The 22,595-nt window shown below is 50.0% G+C and overlaps 28 non-coding genes and 1 pseudogene across 28 annotated transcripts; all 29 read left to right on the top strand.

Moving 5' to 3' along the window:
- Positions 1-4,662: 4,662 nt before the first annotated feature.
- Positions 4,663-4,781, top strand: LOC139058698 (5S ribosomal RNA). The gene has a single exon (XR_011513685.1). It is a non-coding gene; the product is annotated as a 5S ribosomal RNA (ribosomal RNA).
- A 506-nt stretch (positions 4,782-5,287) lies between these two features.
- LOC139058697 (5S ribosomal RNA) lies at positions 5,288-5,406 on the top strand. Its single transcript, XR_011513684.1, has one exon. It is a non-coding gene; the product is annotated as a 5S ribosomal RNA (ribosomal RNA).
- Positions 5,407-5,913: 507 nt separating this feature from the next.
- Positions 5,914-6,032, top strand: LOC139058696 (5S ribosomal RNA). Its single transcript, XR_011513683.1, has one exon. It is a non-coding gene; the product is annotated as a 5S ribosomal RNA (ribosomal RNA).
- Positions 6,033-6,539: 507 nt separating this feature from the next.
- On the top strand, positions 6,540-6,658 carry LOC139058695 (5S ribosomal RNA). The gene has a single exon (XR_011513682.1). It is a non-coding gene; the product is annotated as a 5S ribosomal RNA (ribosomal RNA).
- A 505-nt stretch (positions 6,659-7,163) lies between these two features.
- Positions 7,164-7,282, top strand: LOC139058694 (5S ribosomal RNA). Its single transcript, XR_011513681.1, has one exon. It is a non-coding gene; the product is annotated as a 5S ribosomal RNA (ribosomal RNA).
- Positions 7,283-7,788: 506 nt separating this feature from the next.
- On the top strand, positions 7,789-7,907 carry LOC139058693 (5S ribosomal RNA). Its single transcript, XR_011513680.1, has one exon. It is a non-coding gene; the product is annotated as a 5S ribosomal RNA (ribosomal RNA).
- Positions 7,908-8,417: 510 nt separating this feature from the next.
- LOC139058303 (5S ribosomal RNA) lies at positions 8,418-8,534 on the top strand (annotated as a pseudogene).
- A 505-nt stretch (positions 8,535-9,039) lies between these two features.
- On the top strand, positions 9,040-9,158 carry LOC139058692 (5S ribosomal RNA). Its single transcript, XR_011513679.1, has one exon. It is a non-coding gene; the product is annotated as a 5S ribosomal RNA (ribosomal RNA).
- Positions 9,159-9,664: 506 nt separating this feature from the next.
- Positions 9,665-9,783, top strand: LOC139058691 (5S ribosomal RNA). The gene has a single exon (XR_011513678.1). It is a non-coding gene; the product is annotated as a 5S ribosomal RNA (ribosomal RNA).
- Positions 9,784-10,288: 505 nt separating this feature from the next.
- On the top strand, positions 10,289-10,407 carry LOC139058689 (5S ribosomal RNA). The gene has a single exon (XR_011513676.1). It is a non-coding gene; the product is annotated as a 5S ribosomal RNA (ribosomal RNA).
- A 506-nt stretch (positions 10,408-10,913) lies between these two features.
- Positions 10,914-11,032, top strand: LOC139058688 (5S ribosomal RNA). The gene has a single exon (XR_011513675.1). It is a non-coding gene; the product is annotated as a 5S ribosomal RNA (ribosomal RNA).
- A 506-nt stretch (positions 11,033-11,538) lies between these two features.
- LOC139058687 (5S ribosomal RNA) lies at positions 11,539-11,657 on the top strand. The gene has a single exon (XR_011513674.1). It is a non-coding gene; the product is annotated as a 5S ribosomal RNA (ribosomal RNA).
- A 505-nt stretch (positions 11,658-12,162) lies between these two features.
- LOC139058686 (5S ribosomal RNA) lies at positions 12,163-12,281 on the top strand. The gene has a single exon (XR_011513673.1). It is a non-coding gene; the product is annotated as a 5S ribosomal RNA (ribosomal RNA).
- A 506-nt stretch (positions 12,282-12,787) lies between these two features.
- Positions 12,788-12,906, top strand: LOC139058685 (5S ribosomal RNA). The gene has a single exon (XR_011513672.1). It is a non-coding gene; the product is annotated as a 5S ribosomal RNA (ribosomal RNA).
- A 506-nt stretch (positions 12,907-13,412) lies between these two features.
- LOC139058684 (5S ribosomal RNA) lies at positions 13,413-13,531 on the top strand. The gene has a single exon (XR_011513671.1). It is a non-coding gene; the product is annotated as a 5S ribosomal RNA (ribosomal RNA).
- A 508-nt stretch (positions 13,532-14,039) lies between these two features.
- LOC139058683 (5S ribosomal RNA) lies at positions 14,040-14,158 on the top strand. Its single transcript, XR_011513670.1, has one exon. It is a non-coding gene; the product is annotated as a 5S ribosomal RNA (ribosomal RNA).
- A 508-nt stretch (positions 14,159-14,666) lies between these two features.
- LOC139058682 (5S ribosomal RNA) lies at positions 14,667-14,785 on the top strand. The gene has a single exon (XR_011513669.1). It is a non-coding gene; the product is annotated as a 5S ribosomal RNA (ribosomal RNA).
- Positions 14,786-15,292: 507 nt separating this feature from the next.
- Positions 15,293-15,411, top strand: LOC139058681 (5S ribosomal RNA). The gene has a single exon (XR_011513668.1). It is a non-coding gene; the product is annotated as a 5S ribosomal RNA (ribosomal RNA).
- A 507-nt stretch (positions 15,412-15,918) lies between these two features.
- Positions 15,919-16,037, top strand: LOC139058680 (5S ribosomal RNA). The gene has a single exon (XR_011513667.1). It is a non-coding gene; the product is annotated as a 5S ribosomal RNA (ribosomal RNA).
- A 507-nt stretch (positions 16,038-16,544) lies between these two features.
- Positions 16,545-16,663, top strand: LOC139058678 (5S ribosomal RNA). Its single transcript, XR_011513665.1, has one exon. It is a non-coding gene; the product is annotated as a 5S ribosomal RNA (ribosomal RNA).
- A 506-nt stretch (positions 16,664-17,169) lies between these two features.
- LOC139058677 (5S ribosomal RNA) lies at positions 17,170-17,288 on the top strand. The gene has a single exon (XR_011513664.1). It is a non-coding gene; the product is annotated as a 5S ribosomal RNA (ribosomal RNA).
- A 505-nt stretch (positions 17,289-17,793) lies between these two features.
- LOC139058676 (5S ribosomal RNA) lies at positions 17,794-17,912 on the top strand. Its single transcript, XR_011513663.1, has one exon. It is a non-coding gene; the product is annotated as a 5S ribosomal RNA (ribosomal RNA).
- A 507-nt stretch (positions 17,913-18,419) lies between these two features.
- Positions 18,420-18,538, top strand: LOC139058108 (5S ribosomal RNA). The gene has a single exon (XR_011513271.1). It is a non-coding gene; the product is annotated as a 5S ribosomal RNA (ribosomal RNA).
- A 507-nt stretch (positions 18,539-19,045) lies between these two features.
- On the top strand, positions 19,046-19,164 carry LOC139058675 (5S ribosomal RNA). Its single transcript, XR_011513662.1, has one exon. It is a non-coding gene; the product is annotated as a 5S ribosomal RNA (ribosomal RNA).
- A 507-nt stretch (positions 19,165-19,671) lies between these two features.
- On the top strand, positions 19,672-19,790 carry LOC139058674 (5S ribosomal RNA). The gene has a single exon (XR_011513661.1). It is a non-coding gene; the product is annotated as a 5S ribosomal RNA (ribosomal RNA).
- A 505-nt stretch (positions 19,791-20,295) lies between these two features.
- On the top strand, positions 20,296-20,414 carry LOC139058673 (5S ribosomal RNA). The gene has a single exon (XR_011513660.1). It is a non-coding gene; the product is annotated as a 5S ribosomal RNA (ribosomal RNA).
- Positions 20,415-20,921: 507 nt separating this feature from the next.
- On the top strand, positions 20,922-21,040 carry LOC139058106 (5S ribosomal RNA). The gene has a single exon (XR_011513269.1). It is a non-coding gene; the product is annotated as a 5S ribosomal RNA (ribosomal RNA).
- Positions 21,041-21,547: 507 nt separating this feature from the next.
- Positions 21,548-21,666, top strand: LOC139058672 (5S ribosomal RNA). Its single transcript, XR_011513659.1, has one exon. It is a non-coding gene; the product is annotated as a 5S ribosomal RNA (ribosomal RNA).
- Positions 21,667-22,173: 507 nt separating this feature from the next.
- Positions 22,174-22,292, top strand: LOC139058671 (5S ribosomal RNA). Its single transcript, XR_011513658.1, has one exon. It is a non-coding gene; the product is annotated as a 5S ribosomal RNA (ribosomal RNA).
- The last annotated feature ends 303 nt before the right edge of the window (positions 22,293-22,595 follow it).

Here is a 22,595-nt window from a genome sequence, read left to right as displayed (position 1 = left end):
TGCGTCTAGCGTAAATGGAAAGAACAACGAACCACAAAATACGCCAGAGGCTGAGAAAACCCCTAGCAACTGTGCTGCCGTTAGCGAAACAGTCGAGACGGAAGAGAGCGGAACCGCAATGGAGGGCATCAACTCGGAAGAAGCAAAAACCAACCCTGGCGTCGCCGTCTCAAAGAGACCACGAGAAATCACCATAGAAGACAACCGCGAGAAGGTCAACGCTGGTGAACCGCCCCCAAAGGCAGGGCCCCATCGTAGGGCTCCCCTGAAGGTGAAGCCCAACGTGCCTCCAGACAGGAGGACTACACCGACAGGGCCTCCGCGTTAGCGGAGGGCTGCTGTCCGAGAGACGACTTTACCGCTAGACTGGAGCGGGACGCGCAGCACGAAACGTCGCCATGCCTACCGACAAGGAAAACGCCCCGGCTTCGCCATGCTTGACGAAGCACTCAGAATTAGAGCAATATAACTGTGTAAGTGTGCATCCTGTCAATTCAGCACAATCACCCAGCGGTCCGCTTGCCCTTTCGCTTTCTATGAACTCAACGTCCTTATCGGCATTAAGAATAGGCACGCTGAATGTGCGCGGTCTCACGGCAAGAAAGCGGCAAGTGCAGTTAAGACGTCTGCTAAAAGAAAATACCATCGATATTCTAGCCTTACAGGAATCGAAAATAGACAGCGAGGAGCAAGCGGACCACATGGTCCAAACTTACGCATTAGATTTCAACGTTTGTGTTTGCCATGCCGTTGGAAAGTGTGGCGGTTGTGCTATCTTTCTGAAACGAGGTATCGGAATCGTTGAGGAGGGTGTTATCACCTCTGATGACGGACGGTTAGCATTGTGCGACTTTTATTTAAACCAAGTACAATGGCGAATTATATGTGTGTACGCGCCGAACCAAATTTCAGAAAGAAAAGTTTTTTTTGATGGTGTGGCTGGCTTTCTAAAGTGTGACAGGCAACTCATTTTGCTTGGCGATTTTAATTGTATTTGCATGCCCGAAGACTCAGTTAAGAATGAACCTGTACGAGACAAAAGTGCCCTACAGCTTAAGGCGTTGGTGGATGAATGTGGCCTTGTTGATGTAGGGGATATATTCCGTGGAAATCAAGTGCAATTTACCCACTTTCAGGGCCAAAGCCATGCACGATTAGATCGCGTTTATATCTCTTCGGATGTTATGTCTATGTGCTGTAACTATGCCGTGAAACATGTTAGTTTTAGTGATCATAGCTTCGTAATGTTTGAAATAGGCAGAAAGCGCAAAGTCTCTGCATTCAACTGGGAACTGTGGAAATTAAATGAACAGCTCTTAACCGACGACACATTTGTCCAAATAGTACGCGAGAAATTGGAATTAGTGTCCACGAGTCACACAAATTTCATCGAAGCTTGGGAACAATTCAAGTGCGAAGTTAAACTAAGTGCAATAGACAGATCATGCATACTACGACATAAAGAAAAACAAAAGGAAAAGGAACTACAGTGCACACTTGATTTCCTTTTGAATGCAGAGACTACAATACCGGGTTTGTTTAAAAGTGAAGTCGAAGTTGTTAAAAGACAGATGGAACAGATGGAAGAAGAAAAATATAAAGGCGCTGTTATTAGAGCGCGTTCAGAGAGGCTTTGGTTAGGCGAAAGACCAACTAAGAGGGCGATTGGTGAAGAAAAAAGATATGCAACAAAAAACGAAATAAATGAGATTCGCTATCATAACGAAGTGTCGACAGATAAGAACGTCATTGAAACAGCATTTGTAGAGCGATACCGTAGTTTGCTCGGCACAGAAGTGCAAGTAAATGACATACTTATAAACAACTATGTTAAGCAAATGCCAAGGCTTGACGAGGATATTAAACTAGAGCTTGAAAGACAAATTACTAGAGATGAAATCAAACAAGCAATTGAAGATTTGAGCAAAGGAAAGACGCCTGGGCCAGACGGCCTCGGATCAGCGTTCTATAAAGTTTTTAAGAACGAAGTAGCAGAAATACTATACCATGTTATAGCAGAAGCCTACGATAGTAAACAAATGCCTCCATCGTTCAAACTAAGTCACGTAGTTTTAATTCCTAAAACCGATGAACCTTCCAAATTGCAGTCAGTAGAATCTTATCGGCCCATAAGTTTGACAAATGTAGATTATAAGATCTTTATGAAAGTAGTAGCAAGAAGACTCCAGTCAGTAATTACAGCTATAGTTGGCCCACATCAAACATGCGGGATTAAAGGACGAAGCATATTCACAAACATACATACCACCAGAAGCATACTAGAAGGTTGTGACGCTTTTTCCGGAAAGATAGCAATGCTTCAACTAGATCTAGAGAAAGCTTTCGACAAAGTCGCACATAGCATACTGTTCGCAGTGCTAGAACAAGTTAACGTAGGCAGCATAATAAGTGAAGGCGTGAAAATGGCATATAAAAACTGTACTACTAAGCTTATCATTAACAAAAAGCTTAGCGAAGGAATACCAGTAAGGTCTAGTGTGCGCCAAGGATGCCCAGCCTCAAGCCTGCTATTCGCCATATATCTTGAACCGTTCTGTTTAAAGATTCTGAACAACAAAACGATATGCGGCTATCGCTTCTTAACGCACGAAATTAAAATCCTCTCATACGCAGACGACATCGCAATCTTTTGCCGAACTCAAAAAAGCATCGAAAGTGCCATTAAGGAAGCAAAAACATTTTGCAGCCTAACTGGAAGCGCCATTAGTTGGCAAAAGTGCCTAGGATTCTGGCACGGCGAATGGGACGAGAGGCCGACACAGTTAGAAGGTATAAGATTTACTGATACGCCGGGCAAATACCTTGGCATTCCATTGAAACACTATCGCGGAAACAAAGACCAATGGGCGGGTGAAATTGACCGGGTTAAATCCCAAACAACAAAATGGGGCGGACGCGATTTCTCAATCTTTACACGTGCAACTGTGTGTAATATGTTCATGGTAACAAAAGTTTTCTATATGATGCAAGTGCTTTGCATGGCAAGGATGTCTGTCCAAAAGTTACACAGACTGTTTGCTGTTTTTATTTGGGGGTCGAACTGGGAGCGTACCAGTCGTCTGAACTTGTTTCAGTTGGTTAAAAACGGAGGGCTAGGCTTATCGCATTTATTTCTTAAACAAGTTGTTACACGGTTCTTTTTCTTGAGGCAACAGAACGATGCTTTCCTACAGAGTATTTGTCAAGTGTTTTTGAGCCAGGCATTACCCGAATACATAGTGTCATCGTATTCTACTAATCATGTTCCATTGAAAGGGTTTTTGAAAGAAGTCATTGATGCTTTCCGTTTTTTGAAAAGCCACTTTTCGATTGAATATCTCTCGGATGTAACAAAGAAAAAATTGTACAGAGACTTGCTTGATGTGATGTGTCCTGTGCCGATCTATCATTCCTTATATGTACTAGGACGAGAACGTAATGTTTTGAGTCGCGTTAAAAAGATGCCTGTTAGAGCGTCGACCAAGACGTTTTTCTTCTTTCTTCACACCGGCACGCTCCCTGTAAAACCCTGGCTTAAAGAAAAAGGTATTTTCGTCCCTTGGAGTACTAACTGTACAATATGCAATAAGCCCGAAACCATCGAGCACGTATTTTTAGACTGTTCAGACTCGGTTTTTCTGTGGGACATTTTACAACGGACCCTCAAAAAGCAACTTCCACTTACACCTCATGGGATTCGATTTCTGCCGTTTGATCAGACAGGGGACGTGCCGTGTGATCTCCTGATGTTGTTGACAATGCACAGTGTATGGAAGACACGAATGGATATAAGACACGAGAATGTTAAATCACAACCGTCAAAAGTGTACTTCAGAGAGGCTGTCATGTACGTCCGCGACGTCTACAGGACACTTTCCGATCCTCCAGAATGGCTACCTGTGTTTGATCAGTTGCTAACACAAGAGCCCTACTAACCTAACAACACGAGGCAAAGTACGAGTCTCGTTTTTAATGCAACTTATGTGTATGTATGTGGAATTCCAGCAAGAATTCCTGTCCATTGTACGAGGAGAAATCCGGCAATAAAGAAAAAAAAAAAAAAAAAAAAAAAAAAAATCCCCGAAGCTAAGCAGCATTGGGCTCGGTCAGTACTTGGGAGGGAGACCACCTGGGAACACCGAGTGCTGATGGCACCCTTCTTTTTGCTTTTTTTTATTATTCCGTGTTTCTGTGACGTTTTTTTTTTGTGTGTGTGTGTGTGTGGGCAGCTGCTTTTACTGTTACTTACGTTCAACTGGAGCCTGCTGGTAGAGCCGACGCCGAAGTGTGAAACCAATATGCAGGCCACTACGCGATATTCTGCGCGGAATGACGGACGTAATGCTGCATGCAAAATTTAGTCGCACGAGCTTCTAACCGCTTCGCTATCACGCCCGCCCGCATACAGCTCAATGACAACTCGTCGATAAAGTGGCACATTGTGGGCTGCAACGCACGCATAATGCGCTCCCCCTCTTTCTTGTTTTTGTGAGCGAGCATGACTTACTTGCACGCACGCATGCAGCGAACAACCACAAACGGAGTAATCGACGTGTGCGTGTATTGTTCGCGGAAAGACTGCCGCGTACGTGATGGAGCAATACATTCACTGGGCGAATGCACATAGCACGATACAGGTGCAGTCGGAAACACAGCATCCCTGCCATCGGCCATACCATGCTGAATACGCCGGTTCTCGTCCGATCCCCGAAGCTAAGCAGCATTGGGCTCGGTCAGTACTTGGGAGGGAGACCACCTGGGAACACCGAGTGCTGATGGCACCCTTCTTTTTGCTTTTTTTTATTATTCCGTGTTTCTGTGACGTTTTTTTTGTGTGTGTGTGTGTGTGGGCAGCTGCTTTTACTGTTACTTACGTTCAACTGGAGCCTGCTGGTAGAGCCGACGCCGAAGTGTGAAACCAATATGCAGGCCACTACGCGATATTCTGCGCGGAATGACGGACGTAATGCTGCATGCAAAATTTAGTCGCACGAGCTTCTAACCGCTTCGCTATCACGCCCGCCCGCATACAGCTCAATGACAACTCGTCGATAAAGTGGCACATTGTGGGCTGCAACGCACGCATAATGCGCTCCCCCTCTTTCTTGTTTTTGTGAGCGAGCATGACTTACTTGCACGCACGCATGCAGCGAACATCCACAAACGGAGTAATCGACGTGTGCGTGTATTGTTCGCGGAAAGACTGCCGCGTACGTGATGGAGCAATACATTCACTGGGCGAATGCACATAGCACGATACAGGTGCAGTAGGAAACACAGCATCCATGCCATCGGCCATACCATGCTGAATACGCCGGTTCTCGTCCGATCCCCGAAGCTAAGCAGCATTGGGCTCGGTCAGTACTTGGGAGGGAGACCACCTGGGAACACCGAGTGCTGATGGCACCCTTCTTTTTGCTTTTTTTTTATTATTCCGTGTTTCTGTGACGTTTTTTTTTTGTGTGTGTGTGTGTGGGCAGCTGCTTTTACTGTTACTTACGTTCAACTGGAGCCTGCTGGTAGAGCCGACGCCGAAGTGTGAAACCAATATGCAGGCCACTACGCGATATTCTGCGCGGAATGACGGACGTAATGCTGCATGCAAAATTTAGTCGCACGAGCTTCTAACCGCTTCGCTATCACGCCCGCCCGCATACAGCTCAATGACAACTCGTCGATAAAGTGGCACATTGTGGGCTGCAACGCACGCATAATGCGCTCCCCCTCTTTCTTGTTTTTGTGAGCGAGCATGACTTACTTGCACGCACGCATGCAGCGAACAACCACAAACGGAGTAATCGACGTGTGCGTGTATTGTTCGCGGAAAGACTGCCGCGTACGTGATGGAGCAATACATTCACTGGGCGAATGCACATAGCACGATACAGGTGCAGTCGGAAACACAGCATCCCTGCCATCGGCCATACCATGCTGAATACGCCGGTTCTCGTCCGATCCCCGAAGCTAAGCAGCATTGGGCTCGGTCAGTACTTGGGAGGGAGACCACCTGGGAACACCGAGTGCTGATGGCACCCTTCTTTTTGCTTTTTTTTATTATTCCGTGTTTCTGTGACGTTTTTTTTTGTGTGTGTGTGTGTGTGGGCAGCTGCTTTTACTGTTACTTACGTTCAACTGGAGCCTGCTGGTAGAGCCGACGCCGAAGTGTGAAACCAATATGCAGGCCACTACGCGATATTCTGCGCGGAATGACGGACGTAATGCTGCATGCAAAATTTAGTCGCACGAGCTTCTAACCGCTTCGCTATCACGCCCGCCCGCATACAGCTCAATGACAACTCGTCGATAAAGTGGCACATTGTGGGCTGCAACGCACGCATAATGCGCTCCCCCTCTTTCTTGTTTTTGTGAGCGAGCATGACTTACTTGCACGCACGCATGCAGCGAACATCCACAAACGGAGTAATCGACGTGTGCGTGTATTGTTCGCGGAAAGACTGCCGCGTACGTGATGGAGCAATACATTCACTGGGCGAATGCACATAGCACGATACAGGTGCAGTAGGAAACACAGCATCCATGCCATCGGCCATACCATGCTGAATACGCCGGTTCTCGTCCGATCCCCGAAGCTAAGCAGCATTGGGCTCGGTCAGTACTTGGGAGGGAGACCACCTGGGAACACCGAGTGCTGATGGCACCCTTCTTTTTGCTTTTTTTTTATTATTCCGTGTTTCTGTGACGTTTTTTTTGTGTGTGTGTGTGTGGGCAGCTGCTTTTACTGTTACTTACGTTCAACTGGAGCCTGCTGGTAGAGCCGACGCCGAAGTGTGAAACCAATATGCAGGCCACTACGCGATATTCTGCGCGGAATGACGGACGTAATGCTGCATGCAAAATTTAGTCGCACGAGCTTCTAACCGCTTCGCTATCACGCCCGCCCGCATACAGCTCAATGACAACTCGTCGATAAAGTGGCACATTGTGGGCTGCAACGCACGCATAATGCGCTCCCCCTCTTTCTTGTTTTTGTGAGCGAGCATGACTTACTTGCACGCACGCATGCAGCGAACAACCACAAACGGAGTAATCGACGTGTGCGTGTATTGTTCGCGGAAAGACTGCCGCGTACGTGATGGAGCAATACATTCACTGGGCGAATGCACATAGCACGATACAGGTGCAGTAGGAAACACAGCATCCATGCCATCGGCCATACCATGCTGAATACGCCGGTTCTCGTCCGATCCCCGAAGCTAAGCAGCATTGGGCTCGGTCAGTACTTGGGAGGGAGACCACCTGGGAACACCGAGTGCTGATGGCACCCTTCTTTTTGCTTTTTTTTATTATTCCGTGTTTCTGTGACGTTTTTTTTGTGTGTGTGTGTGTGTGGGCAGCTGCTTTTACTGTTACTTACGTTCAACTGGAGCCTGCTGGTAGAGCCGACGCCGAAGTGTGAAACCAATATGCAGGCCACTACGCGATATTCTGCGCGGAATGACGGACGTAATGCTGCATGCAAAATTTAGTCGCACGAGCTTCTAACCGCTTCGCTATCACGCCCGCCCGCATACAGCTCAATGACAACTCGTCGATAAAGTGGCACATTGTGGGCTGCAACGCACGCATAATGCGCTCCCCCTCTTTCTTGTTTTTGTGAGCGAGCATGACTTACTTGCACGCACGCATGCAGCGAACAACCACAAACGGAGTAATCGACGTGTGCGTGTATTGTTCGCGGAAAGACTGCCGCGTACGTGATGGAGCAATACATTCACTGGGCGAATGCACATAGCACGATACAGGTGCAGTCGGAAACACAGCATCCCTGCCATCGGCCATACCATGCTGAATACGCCGGTTCTCGTCCGATCCCCGAAGCTAAGCAGCATTGGGCTCGGTCAGTACTTGGGAGGGAGACCACCTGGGAACACCGAGTGCTGATGGCACCCTTCTTTTTGCTTTTTTTTATTATTCCGTGTTTCTGTGACGTTTTTTTTGTGTGTGTGTGTGTGTGTGTGGGCAGCTGCTTTTACTGTTACTTACGTTCAACTGGAGCCTGCTGGTAGAGCCGACGCCGAAGTGTGAAACCAATATGCAGGCCACTACGCGATATTCTGCGCGGAATGACGGACGTAATGCTGCATGCAAAATTTAGTCGCACGAGCTTCTAACCGCTTCGCTATCACGCCCGCCCGCATACAGCTCAATGACAACTCGTCGATAAAGTGGCACATTGTGGGCTGCAACGCACGCATAATGCGCTCCCCCTCTTTCTTGTTTTTGTGAGCGAGCATGACTTACTTGCACGCACGCATGCAGCGAACATCCACAAACGGAGTAATCGACGTGTGCGTGTATTGTTCGCGGAAAGACTGCCGCGTACGTGATGGAGCAATACATTCACTGGGCGAATGCACATAGCACGATACAGGTGCAGTAGGAAACACAGCATCCATGCCATCGGCCATACCATGCTGAATACGCCGGTTCTCGTCCGATCCCCGAATCAGCAGCATTGGGCTCGGTCAGTACTTGGGAGGGAGACCACCTGGGAACACCGAGTGCTGATGGCACCCTTCTTTTTGCTTTTTTTTTATTATTCCGTGTTTCTGTGACGTTTTTTTTGTGTGTGTGTGTGTGGGCAGCTGCTTTTACTGTTACTTACGTTCAACTGGAGCCTGCTGGTAGAGCCGACGCCGAAGTGTGAAACCAATATGCAGGCCACTACGCGATATTCTGCGCGGAATGACGGACGTAATGCTGCATGCAAAATTTAGTCGCACGAGCTTCTAACCGCTTCGCTATCACGCCCGCCCGCATACAGCTCAATGACAACTCGTCGATAAAGTGGCACATTGTGGGCTGCAACGCACGCATAATGCGCTCCCCCTCTTTCTTGTTTTTGTGAGCGAGCATGACTTACTTGCACGCACGCATGCAGCGAACAACCACAAACGGAGTAATCGACGTGTGCGTGTATTGTTCGCGGAAAGACTGCCGCGTACGTGATGGAGCAATACATTCACTGGGCGAATGCACATAGCACGATACAGGTGCAGTAGGAAACACAGCATCCATGCCATCGGCCATACCATGCTGAATACGCCGGTTCTCGTCCGATCCCCGAAGCTAAGCAGCATTGGGCTCGGTCAGTACTTGGGAGGGAGACCACCTGGGAACACCGAGTGCTGATGGCACCCTTCTTTTTGCTTTTTTTTATTATTCCGTGTTTCTGTGACGTTTTTTTTGTGTGTGTGTGTGTGTGGGCAGCTGCTTTTACTGTTACTTACGTTCAACTGGAGCCTGCTGGTAGAGCCGACGCCGAAGTGTGAAACCAATATGCAGGCCACTACGCGATATTCTGCGCGGAATGACGGACGTAATGCTGCATGCAAAATTTAGTCGCACGAGCTTCTAACCGCTTCGCTATCACGCCCGCCCGCATACAGCTCAATGACAACTCGTCGATAAAGTGGCACATTGTGGGCTGCAACGCACGCATAATGCGCTCCCCCTCTTTCTTGTTTTTGTGAGCGAGCATGACTTACTTGCACGCACGCATGCAGCGAACAACCACAAACGGAGTAATCGACGTGTGCGTGTATTGTTCGCGGAAAGACTGCCGCGTACGTGATGGAGCAATACATTCACTGGGCGAATGCACATAGCACGATACAGGTGCAGTCGGAAACACAGCATCCCTGCCATCGGCCATACCATGCTGAATACGCCGGTTCTCGTCCGATCCCCGAAGCTAAGCAGCATTGGGCTCGGTCAGTACTTGGGAGGGAGACCACCTGGGAACACCGAGTGCTGATGGCACCCTTCTTTTTGCTTTTTTTTATTATTCCGTGTTTCTGTGACGTTTTTTTTTGTGTGTGTGTGTGTGGGCAGCTGCTTTTACTGTTACTTACGTTCAACTGGAGCCTGCTGGTAGAGCCGACGCCGAAGTGTGAAACCAATATGCAGGCCACTACGCGATATTCTGCGCGGAATGACGGACGTAATGCTGCATGCAAAATTTAGTCGCACGAGCTTCTAACCGCTTCGCTATCACGCCCGCCCGCATACAGCTCAATGACAACTCGTCGATAAAGTGGCACATTGTGGGCTGCAACGCACGCATAATGCGCTCCCCCTCTTTCTTGTTTTTGTGAGCGAGCATGACTTACTTGCACGCACGCATGCAGCGAACATCCACAAACGGAGTAATCGACGTGTGCGTGTATTGTTCGCGGAAAGACTGCCGCGTACGTGATGGAGCAATACATTCACTGGGCGAATGCACATAGCACGATACAGGTGCAGTAGGAAACACAGCATCCATGCCATCGGCCATACCATGCTGAATACGCCGGTTCTCGTCCGATCCCCGAAGCTAAGCAGCATTGGGCTCGGTCAGTACTTGGGAGGGAGACCACCTGGGAACACCGAGTGCTGATGGCACCCTTCTTTTTGCTTTTTTTTTATTATTCCGTGTTTCTGTGACGTTTTTTTTTGTGTGTGTGTGTGTGGGCAGCTGCTTTTACTGTTACTTACGTTCAACTGGAGCCTGCTGGTAGAGCCGACGCCGAAGTGTGAAACCAATATGCAGGCCACTACGCGATATTCTGCGCGGAATGACGGACGTAATGCTGCATGCAAAATTTAGTCGCACGAGCTTCTAACCGCTTCGCTATCACGCCCGCCCGCATACAGCTCAATGACAACTCGTCGATAAAGTGGCACATTGTGGGCTGCAACGCACGCATAATGCGCTCCCCCTCTTTCTTGTTTTTGTGAGCGAGCATGACTTACTTGCACGCACGCATGCAGCGAACAACCACAAACGGAGTAATCGACGTGTGCGTGTATTGTTCGCGGAAAGACTGCCGCGTACGTGATGGAGCAATACATTCACTGGGCGAATGCACATAGCACGATACAGGTGCAGTAGGAAACACAGCATCCATGCCATCGGCCATACCATGCTGAATACGCCGGTTCTCGTCCGATCCCCGAAGCTAAGCAGCATTGGGCTCGGTCAGTACTTGGGAGGGAGACCACCTGGGAACACCGAGTGCTGATGGCACCCTTCTTTTTGCTTTTTTTTATTATTCCGTGTTTCTGTGACGTTTTTTTTGTGTGTGTGTGTGTGTGGGCAGCTGCTTTTACTGTTACTTACGTTCAACTGGAGCCTGCTGGTAGAGCCGACGCCGAAGTGTGAAACCAATATGCAGGCCACTACGCGATATTCTGCGCGGAATGACGGACGTAATGCTGCATGCAAAATTTAGTCGCACGAGCTTCTAACCGCTTCGCTATCACGCCCGCCCGCATACAGCTCAATGACAACTCGTCGATAAAGTGGCACATTGTGGGCTGCAACGCACGCATAATGCGCTCCCCCTCTTTCTTGTTTTTGTGAGCGAGCATGACTTACTTGCACGCACGCATGCAGCGAACAACCACAAACGGAGTAATCGACGTGTGCGTGTATTGTTCGCGGAAAGACTGCCGCGTACGTGATGGAGCAATACATTCACTGGGCGAATGCACATAGCACGATACAGGTGCAGTCGGAAACACAGCATCCCTGCCATCGGCCATACCATGCTGAATACGCCGGTTCTCGTCCGATCCCCGAAGCTAAGCAGCATTGGGCTCGGTCAGTACTTGGGAGGGAGACCACCTGGGAACACCGAGTGCTGATGGCACCCTTCTTTTTGCTTTTTTTTATTATTCCGTGTTTCTGTGACGTTTTTTTTTGTGTGTGTGTGTGTGGGCAGCTGCTTTTACTGTTACTTACGTTCAACTGGAGCCTGCTGGTAGAGCCGACGCCGAAGTGTGAAACCAATATGCAGGCCACTACGCGATATTCTGCGCGGAATGACGGACGTAATGCTGCATGCAAAATTTAGTCGCACGAGCTTCTAACCGCTTCGCTATCACGCCCGCCCGCATACAGCTCAATGACAACTCGTCGATAAAGTGGCACATTGTGGGCTGCAACGCACGCATAATGCGCTCCCCCTCTTTCTTGTTTTTGTGAGCGAGCATGACTTACTTGCACGCACGCATGCAGCGAACATCCACAAACGGAGTAATCGACGTGTGCGTGTATTGTTCGCGGAAAGACTGCCGCGTACGTGATGGAGCAATACATTCACTGGGCGAATGCACATAGCACGATACAGGTGCAGTAGGAAACACAGCATCCATGCCATCGGCCATACCATGCTGAATACGCCGGTTCTCGTCCGATCCCCGAAGCTAAGCAGCATTGGGCTCGGTCAGTACTTGGGAGGGAGACCACCTGGGAACACCGAGTGCTGATGGCACCCTTCTTTTTGCTTTTTTTTTATTATTCCGTGTTTCTGTGACGTTTTTTTTTGTGTGTGTGTGTGTGGGCAGCTGCTTTTACTGTTACTTACGTTCAACTGGAGCCTGCTGGTAGAGCCGACGCCGAAGTGTGAAACCAATATGCAGGCCACTACGCGATATTCTGCGCGGAATGACGGACGTAATGCTGCATGCAAAATTTAGTCGCACGAGCTTCTAACCGCTTCGCTATCACGCCCGCCCGCATACAGCTCAATGACAACTCGTCGATAAAGTGGCACATTGTGGGCTGCAACGCACGCATAATGCGCTCCCCCTCTTTCTTGTTTTTGTGAGCGAGCATGACTTACTTGCACGCACGCATGCAGCGAACAACCACAAACGGAGTAATCGACGTGTGCGTGTATTGTTCGCGGAAAGACTGCCGCGTACGTGATGGAGCAATACATTCACTGGGCGAATGCACATAGCACGATACAGGTGCAGTAGGAAACACAGCATCCATGCCATCGGCCATACCATGCTGAATACGCCGGTTCTCGTCCGATCCCCGAAGCTAAGCAGCATTGGGCTCGGTCAGTACTTGGGAGGGAGACCACCTGGGAACACCGAGTGCTGATGGCACCCTTCTTTTTGCTTTTTTTTATTATTCCGTGTTTCTGTGACGTTTTTTTTGTGTGTGTGTGTGTGTGGGCAGCTGCTTTTACTGTTACTTACGTTCAACTGGAGCCTGCTGGTAGAGCCGACGCCGAAGTGTGAAACCAATATGCAGGCCACTACGCGATATTCTGCGCGGAATGACGGACGTAATGCTGCATGCAAAATTTAGTCGCACGAGCTTCTAACCGCTTCGCTATCACGCCCGCCCGCATACAGCTCAATGACAACTCGTCGATAAAGTGGCACATTGTGGGCTGCAACGCACGCATAATGCGCTCCCCCTCTTTCTTGTTTTTGTGAGCGAGCATGACTTACTTGCACGCACGCATGCAGCGAACAACCACAAACGGAGTAATCGACGTGTGCGTGTATTGTTCGCGGAAAGACTGCCGCGTACGTGATGGAGCAATACATTCACTGGGCGAATGCACATAGCACGATACAGGTGCAGTCGGAAACACAGCATCCCTGCCATCGGCCATACCATGCTGAATACGCCGGTTCTCGTCCGATCCCCGAAGCTAAGCAGCATTGGGCTCGGTCAGTACTTGGGAGGGAGACCACCTGGGAACACCGAGTGCTGATGGCACCCTTCTTTTTGCTTTTTTTTATTATTCCGTGTTTCTGTGACGTTTTTTTTGTGTGTGTGTGTGTGTGTGGGCAGCTGCTTTTACTGTTACTTACGTTCAACTGGAGCCTGCTGGTAGAGCCGACGCCGAAGTGTGAAACCAATATGCAGGCCACTACGCGATATTCTGCGCGGAATGACGGACGTAATGCTGCATGCAAAATTTAGTCGCACGAGCTTCTAACCGCTTCGCTATCACGCCCGCCCGCATACAGCTCAATGACAACTCGTCGATAAAGTGGCACATTGTGGGCTGCAACGCACGCATAATGCGCTCCCCCTCTTTCTTGTTTTTGTGAGCGAGCATGACTTACTTGCACGCACGCATGCAGCGAACAACCACAAACGGAGTAATCGACGTGTGCGTGTATTGTTCGCGGAAAGACTGCCGCGTACGTGATGGAGCAATACATTCACTGGGCGAATGCACATAGCACGATACAGGTGCAGTCGGAAACACAGCATCCCTGCCATCGGCCATACCATGCTGAATACGCCGGTTCTCGTCCGATCCCCGAAGCTAAGCAGCATTGGGCTCGGTCAGTACTTGGGAGGGAGACCACCTGGGAACACCGAGTGCTGATGGCACCCTTCTTTTTGCTTTTTTTTATTATTCCTTGTTTCTGTGACGTTTTTTTTTTGTGTGTGTGTGTGTGTGGGCAGCTGCTTTTACTGTTACTTACGTTCAACTGGAGCCTGCTGGTAGAGCCGACGCCGAAGTGTGAAACCAATATGCAGGCCACTACGCGATATTCTGCGCGGAATGACGGACGTAATGCTGCATGCAAAATTTAGTCGCACGAGCTTCTAACCGCTTCGCTATCACGCCCGCCCGCATACAGCTCAATGACAACTCGTCGATAAAGTGGCACATTGTGGGCTGCAACGCACGCATAATGCGCTCCCCCTCTTTCTTGTTTTTGTGAGCGAGCATGACTTACTTGCACGCACGCATGCAGCGAACATCCACAAACGGAGTAATCGACGTGTGCGTGTATTGTTCGCGGAAAGACTGCCGCGTACGTGATGGAGCAATACATTCACTGGGCGAATGCACATAGCACGATACAGGTGCAGTAGGAAACACAGCATCCATGCCATCGGCCATACCATGCTGAATACGCCGGTTCTCGTCCGATCCCCGAAGCTAAGCAGCATTGGGCTCGGTCAGTACTTGGGAGGGAGACCACCTGGGAACACCGAGTGCTGATGGCACCCTTCTTTTTGCTTTTTTTTATTATTCCGTGTTTCTGTGACGTTTTTTTTTGTGTGTGTGTGTGTGTGGGCAGCTGCTTTTACTGTTACTTACGTTCAACTGGAGCCTGCTGGTAGAGCCGACGCCGAAGTGTGAAACCAATATGCAGGCCACTACGCGATATTCTGCGCGGAATGACGGACGTAATGCTGCATGCAAAATTTAGTCGCACGAGCTTCTAACCGCTTCGCTATCACGCCCGCCCGCATACAGCTCAAGGACAACTCGTCGATAAAGTGGCACATTGTGGGCTGCAACGCACGCATAATGCGCTCCCCCTCTTTCTTGTTTTTGTGAGCGAGCATGACTTATTTGCACGCACGCATGCAGCGAACAACCACAAACGGAGTAATCGACGTGTGCGTGTATTGTTCGCGGAAAGACTGCCGCGTACGTGATGGAGCAATACATTCACTGGGCGAATGCACATAGCACGATACAGGTGCAGTAGGAAACACAGCATCCATGCCATCGGCCATACCATGCTGAATACGCCGGTTCTCGTCCGATCCCCGAAGCTAAGCAGCATTGGGCTCGGTCAGTACTTGGGAGGGAGACCACCTGGGAACACCGAGTGCTGATGGCACCCTTCTTTTTGCTTTTTTTTATTATTCCGTGTTTCTGTGACGTTTTTTTTTGTGTGTGTGTGTGTGTGGGCAGCTGCTTTTACTGTTACTTACGTTCAACTGGAGCCTGCTGGTAGAGCCGACGCCGAAGTGTGAAACCAATATGCAGGCCACTACGCGATATTCTGCGCGGAATGACGGACGTAATGCTGCATGCAAAATTTAGTCGCACGAGCTTCTAACCGCTTCGCTATCACGCCCGCCCGCATACAGCTCAATGACAACTCGTCGATAAAGTGGCACATTGTGGGCTGCAACGCACGCATAATGCGCTCCCCCTCTTTCTTGTTTTTGTGAGCGAGCATGACTTACTTGCACGCACGCATGCAGCGAACAACCACAAACGGAGTAATCGACGTGTGCGTGTATTGTTCGCGGAAAGACTGCCGCGTACGTGATGGAGCAATACATTCACTGGGCGAATGCACATAGCACGATACAGGTGCAGTCGGAAACACAGCATCCCTGCCATCGGCCATACCATGCTGAATACGCCGGTTCTCGTCCGATCCCCGAAGCTAAGCAGCATTGGGCTCGGTCAGTACTTGGGAGGGAGACCACCTGGGAACACCGAGTGCTGATGGCACCCTTCTTTTTGCTTTTTTTTATTATTCCGTGTTTCTGTGACGTTTTTTTTTGTGTGTGTGTGTGTGTGGGCAGCTGCTTTTACTGTTACTTACGTTCAACTGGAGCCTGCTGGTAGAGCCGACGCCGAAGTGTGAAACCAATATGCAGGCCACTACGCGATATTCTGCGCGGAATGACGGACGTAATGCTGCATGCAAAATTTAGTCGCACGAGCTTCTAACCGCTTCGCTATCACGCCCGCCCGCATACAGCTCAATGACAACTCGTCGATAAAGTGGCACATTGTGGGCTGCAACGCACGCATAATGCGCTCCCCCTCTTTCTTGTTTTTGTGAGCGAGCATGACTTACTTGCACGCACGCATGCAGCGAACAACCACAAACGGAGTAATCGACGTGTGCGTGTATTGTTCGCGGAAAGACTGCCGCGTACGTGATGGAGCAATACATTCACTGGGCGAATGCACATAGCACGATACAGGTGCAGTCGGAAACACAGCATCCCTGCCATCGGCCATACCATGCTGAATACGCCGGTTCTCGTCCGATCCCCGAAGCTAAGCAGCATTGGGCTCGGTCAGTACTTGGGAGGGAGACCACCTGGGAACACCGAGTGCTGATGGCACCCTTCTTTTTGCTTTTTTTTATTATTCCGTGTTTCTGTGACGTTTTTTTTGTGTGTGTGTGTGTGTGGGCAGCTGCTTTTACTGTTACTTACGTTCAACTGGAGCCTGCTGGTAGAGCCGACGCCGAAGTGTGAAACCAATATGCAGGCCACTACGCGATATTCTGCGCGGAATGACGGACGTAATGCTGCATGCAAAATTTAGTCGCACGAGCTTCTAACCGCTTCGCTATCACGCCCGCCCGCATACAGCTCAATGACAACTCGTCGATAAAGTGGCACATTGTGGGCTGCAACGCACGCATAATGCGCTCCCCCTCTTTCTTGTTTTTGTGAGCGAGCATGACTTACTTGCACGCACGCATGCAGCGAACAACCACAAACGGAGTAATCGACGTGTGCGTGTATTGTTCGCGGAAAGACTGCCGCGTACGTGATGGAGCAATACATTCACTGGGCGAATGCACATAGCACGATACAGGTGCAGTAGGAAACACAGCATCCATGCCATCGGCCATACCATGCTGAATACGCCGGTTCTCGTCCGATCCCCGAAGCTAAGCAGCATTGGGCTCGGTCAGTACTTGGGAGGGAGACCACCTGGGAACACCGAGTGCTGATGGCACCCTTCTTTTTGCTTTTTTTTATTATTCCGTGTTTCTGTGACGTTTTTTTTTGTGTGTGTGTGTGTGGGCAGCTGCTTTTACTGTTACTTACGTTCAACTGGAGCCTGCTGGTAGAGCCGACGCCGAAGTGTGAAACCAATATGCAGGCCACTACGCGATATTCTGCGCGGAATGACGGACGTAATGCTGCATGCAAAATTTAGTCGCACGAGCTTCTAACCGCTTCGCTATCACGCCCGCCCGCATACAGCTCAATGACAACTCGTCGATAAAGTGGCACATTGTGGGCTGCAACGCACGCATAATGCGCTCCCCCTCTTTCTTGTTTTTGTGAGCGAGCATGACTTACTTGCACGCACGCATGCAGCGAACATCCACAAACGGAGTAATCGACGTGTGCGTGTATTGTTCGCGGAAAGACTGCCGCGTACGTGATGGAGCAATACATTCACTGGGCGAATGCACATAGCACGATACAGGTGCAGTAGGAAACACAGCATCCATGCCATCGGCCATACCATGCTGAATACGCCGGTTCTCGTCCGATCCCCGAAGCTAAGCAGCATTGGGCTCGGTCAGTACTTGGGAGGGAGACCACCTGGGAACACCGAGTGCTGATGGCACCCTTCTTTTTGCTTTTTTTTTATTATTCCGTGTTTCTGTGACGTTTTTTTTTTGTGTGTGTGTGTGTGGGCAGCTGCTTTTACTGTTACTTACGTTCAACTGGAGCCTGCTGGTAGAGCCGACGCCGAAGTGTGAAACCAATATGCAGGCCACTACGCGATATTCTGCGCGGAATGACGGACGTAATGCTGCATGCAAAATTTAGTCGCACGAGCTTCTAACCGCTTCGCTATCACGCCCGCCCGCATACAGCTCAATGACAACTCGTCGATAAAGTGGCACATTGTGGGCTGCAACGCACGCATAATGCGCTCCCCCTCTTTCTTGTTTTTGTGAGCGAGCATGACTTACTTGCACGCACGCATGCAGCGAACAACCACAAACGGAGTAATCGACGTGTGCGTGTATTGTTCGCGGAAAGACTGCCGCGTACGTGATGGAGCAATACATTCACTGGGCGAATGCACATAGCACGATACAGGTGCAGTAGGAAACACAGCATCCATGCCATCGGCCATACCACGCTGAATACGCCGGTTCTCGTCCGATCCCCGAAGCTAAGCAGCATTGGGCTCGGTCAGTACTTGGGAGGGAGACCACCTGGGAACACCGAGTGCTGATGGCACCCTTCTTTTTGCTTTTTTTTATTATTCCGTGTTTCTGTGACGTTTTTTTTTGTGTGTGTGTGTGTGTGGGCAGCTGCTTTTACTGTTACTTACGTTCAACTGGAGCCTGCTGGTAGAGCCGACGCCGAAGTGTGAAACCAATATGCAGGCCACTACGCGATATTCTGCGCGGAATGACGGACGTAATGCTGCATGCAAAATTTAGTCGCACGAGCTTCTAACCGCTTCGCTATCACGCCCGCCCGCATACAGCTCAATGACAACTCGTCGATAAAGTGGCACATTGTGGGCTGCAACGCACGCATAATGCGCTCCCCCTCTTTCTTGTTTTTGTGAGCGAGCATGACTTACTTGCACGCACGCATGCAGCGAACAACCACAAACGGAGTAATCGACGTGTGCGTGTATTGTTCGCGGAAAGACTGCCGCGTACGTGATGGAGCAATACATTCACTGGGCGAATGCACATAGCACGATACAGGTGCAGTCGGAAACACAGCATCCCTGCCATCGGCCATACCATGCTGAATACGCCGGTTCTCGTCCGATCCCCGAAGCTAAGCAGCATTGGGCTCGGTCAGTACTTGGGAGGGAGACCACCTGGGAACACCGAGTGCTGATGGCACCCTTCTTTTTGCTTTTTTTTATTATTCCGTGTTTCTGTGACGTTTTTTTTTGTGTGTGTGTGTGTGTGGGCAGCTGCTTTTACTGTTACTTACGTTCAACTGGAGCCTGCTGGTAGAGCCGACGCCGAAGTGTGAAACCAATATGCAGGCCACTACGCGATATTCTGCGCGGAATGACGGACGTAATGCTGCATGCAAAATTTAGTCGCACGAGCTTCTAACCGCTTCGCTATCACGCCCGCCCGCATACAGCTCAATGACAACTCGTCGATAAAGTGGCACATTGTGGGCTGCAACGCACGCATAATGCGCTCCCCCTCTTTCTTGTTTTTGTGAGCGAGCATGACTTACTTGCACGCACGCATGCAGCGAACAACCACAAACGGAGTAATCGACGTGTGCGTGTATTGTTCGCGGAAAGACTGCCGCGTACGTGATGGAGCAATACATTCACTGGGCGAATGCACATAGCACGATACAGGTGCAGTAGGAAACACAGCATCCATGCCATCGGCCATACCATGCTGAATACGCCGGTTCTCGTCCGATCCCCGAAGCTAAGCAGCATTGGGCTCGGTCAGTACTTGGGAGGGAGACCACCTGGGAACACCGAGTGCTGATGGCACCCTTCTTTTTGCTTTTTTTTATTATTCCGTGTTTCTGTGACGTTTTTTTTTGTGTGTGTGTGTGTGGGCAGCTGCTTTTACTGTTACTTACGTTCAACTGGAGCCTGCTGGTAGAGCCGACGCCGAAGTGTGAAACCAATATGCAGGCCACTACGCGATATTCTGCGCGGAATGACGGACGTAATGCTGCATGCAAAATTTAGTCGCACGAGCTTCTAACCGCTTCGCTATCACGCCCGCCCGCATACAGCTCAATGACAACTCGTCGATAAAGTGGCACATTGTGGGCTGCAACGCACGCATAATGCGCTCCCCCTCTTTCTTGTTTTTGTGAGCGAGCATGACTTACTTGCACGCACGCATGCAGCGAACATCCACAAACGGAGTAATCGACGTGTGCGTGTATTGTTCGCGGAAAGACTGCCGCGTACGTGATGGAGCAATACATTCACTGGGCGAATGCACATAGCACGATACAGGTGCAGTAGGAAACACAGCATCCATGCCATCGGCCATACCATGCTGAATACGCCGGTTCTCGTCCGATCCCCGAAGCTAAGCAGCATTGGGCTCGGTCAGTACTTGGGAGGGAGACCACCTGGGAACACCGAGTGCTGATGGCACCCTTCTTTTTGCTTTTTTTTTATTATTCCGTGTTTCTGTGACGTTTTTTTTTTGTGTGTGTGTGTGTGGGCAGCTGCTTTTACTGTTACTTACGTTCAACTGGAGCCTGCTGGTAGAGCCGACGCCGAAGTGTGAAACCAATATGCAGGCCACTACGCGATATTCTGCGCGGAATGACGGACGTAATGCTGCATGCAAAATTTAGTCGCACGAGCTTCTAACCGCTTCGCTATCACGCCCGCCCGCATACAGCTCAATGACAACTCGTCGATAAAGTGGCACATTGTGGGCTGCAACGCACGCATAATGCGCTCCCCCTCTTTCTTGTTTTTGTGAGCGAGCATGACTTACTTGCACGCACGCATGCAGCGAACAACCACAAACGGAGTAATCGACGTGTGCGTGTATTGTTCGCGGAAAGACTGCCGCGTACGTGATGGAGCAATACATTCACTGGGCGAATGCACATAGCACGATACAGGTGCAGTAGGAAACACAGCATCCATGCCATCGGCCATACCACGCTGAATACGCCGGTTCTCGTCCGATCCCCGAAGCTAAGCAGCATTGGGCTCGGTCAGTACTTGGGAGGGAGACCACCTGGGAACACCGAGTGCTGATGGCACCCTTCTTTTTGCTTTTTTTTATTATTCCGTGTTTCTGTGACGTTTTTTTTTGTGTGTGTGTGTGTGTGGGCAGCTGCTTTTACTGTTACTTACGTTCAACTGGAGCCTGCTGGTAGAGCCGACGCCGAAGTGTGAAACCAATATGCAGGCCACTACGCGATATTCTGCGCGGAATGACGGACGTAATGCTGCATGCAAAATTTAGTCGCACGAGCTTCTAACCGCTTCGCTATCACGCCCGCCCGCATACAGCTCAATGACAACTCGTCGATAAAGTGGCACATTGTGGGCTGCAACGCACGCATAATGCGCTCCCCCTCTTTCTTGTTTTTGTGAGCGAGCATGACTTACTTGCACGCACGCATGCAGCGAACAACCACAAACGGAGTAATCGACGTGTGCGTGTATTGTTCGCGGAAAGACTGCCGCGTACGTGATGGAGCAATACATTCACTGGGCGAATGCACATAGCACGATACAGGTGCAGTCGGAAACACAGCATCCCTGCCATCGGCCATACCATGCTGAATACGCCGGTTCTCGTCCGATCCCCGAAGCTAAGCAGCATTGGGCTCGGTCAGTACTTGGGAGGGAGACCACCTGGGAACACCGAGTGCTGATGGCACCCTTCTTTTTGCTTTTTTTATTATTCCGTGTTTCTGTGACGTTTTTTTTTTGTGTGTGTGTGTGTGTGGGCAGCTGCTTTTACTGTTACTTACGTTCAACTGGAGCCTGCTGGTAGAGCCGACGCCGAAGTGTGAAACCAATATGCAGGCCACTACGCGATATTCTGCGCGGAATGACGGACGTAATGCTGCATGCAAAATTTAGTCGCACGAGCTTCTAACCGCTTCGCTATCACGCCCGCCCGCATACAGCTCAATGACAACTCGTCGATAAAGTGGCACATTGTGGGCTGCAACGCACGCATAATGCGCTCCCCCTCTTTCTTGTTTTTGTGAGCGAGCATGACTTACTTGCACGCACGCATGCAGCGAACAACCACAAACGGAGTAATCGACGTGTGCGTGTATTGTTCGCGGAAAGACTGCCGCGTACGTGATGGAGCAATACATTCACTGGGCGAATGCACATAGCACGATACAGGTGCAGTCGGAAACACAGCATCCCTGCCATCGGCCATACCATGCTGAATACGCCGGTTCTCGTCCGATCCCCGAAGCTAAGCAGCATTGGGCTCGGTCAGTACTTGGGAGGGAGACCACCTGGGAACACCGAGTGCTGATGGCACCCTTCTTTTTGCTTTTTTTTATTATTGCGTGTTTCTGTGACGTTTTTTTTGTGTGTGTGTGTGTGTGGGCAGCTGCTTTTACTGTTACTTACGTTCAACTGGAGCCTGCTGGTAGAGCCGACGCCGAAGTGTGAAACCAATATGCAGGCCACTACGCGATATTCTGCGCGGAATGACGGACGTAATGCTGCATGCAAAATTTAGTCGCACGAGCTTCTAACCGCTTCGCTATCACGCCCGCCCGCATACAGCTCAATGACAACTCGTCGATAAAGTGGCACATTGTGGGCTGCAACGCACGC

This window comes from Dermacentor albipictus, chromosome 3, assembly GCF_038994185.2.
Source record: "Dermacentor albipictus isolate Rhodes 1998 colony chromosome 3, USDA_Dalb.pri_finalv2, whole genome shotgun sequence".
In the NCBI taxonomy this organism is placed as follows: Eukaryota; Metazoa; Arthropoda; class Arachnida; order Ixodida; family Ixodidae; genus Dermacentor; species Dermacentor albipictus.
The sequence above is the reverse complement of the archived record's forward strand: the minus strand, read 5'-3'. Positions and strand labels throughout refer to the sequence as shown.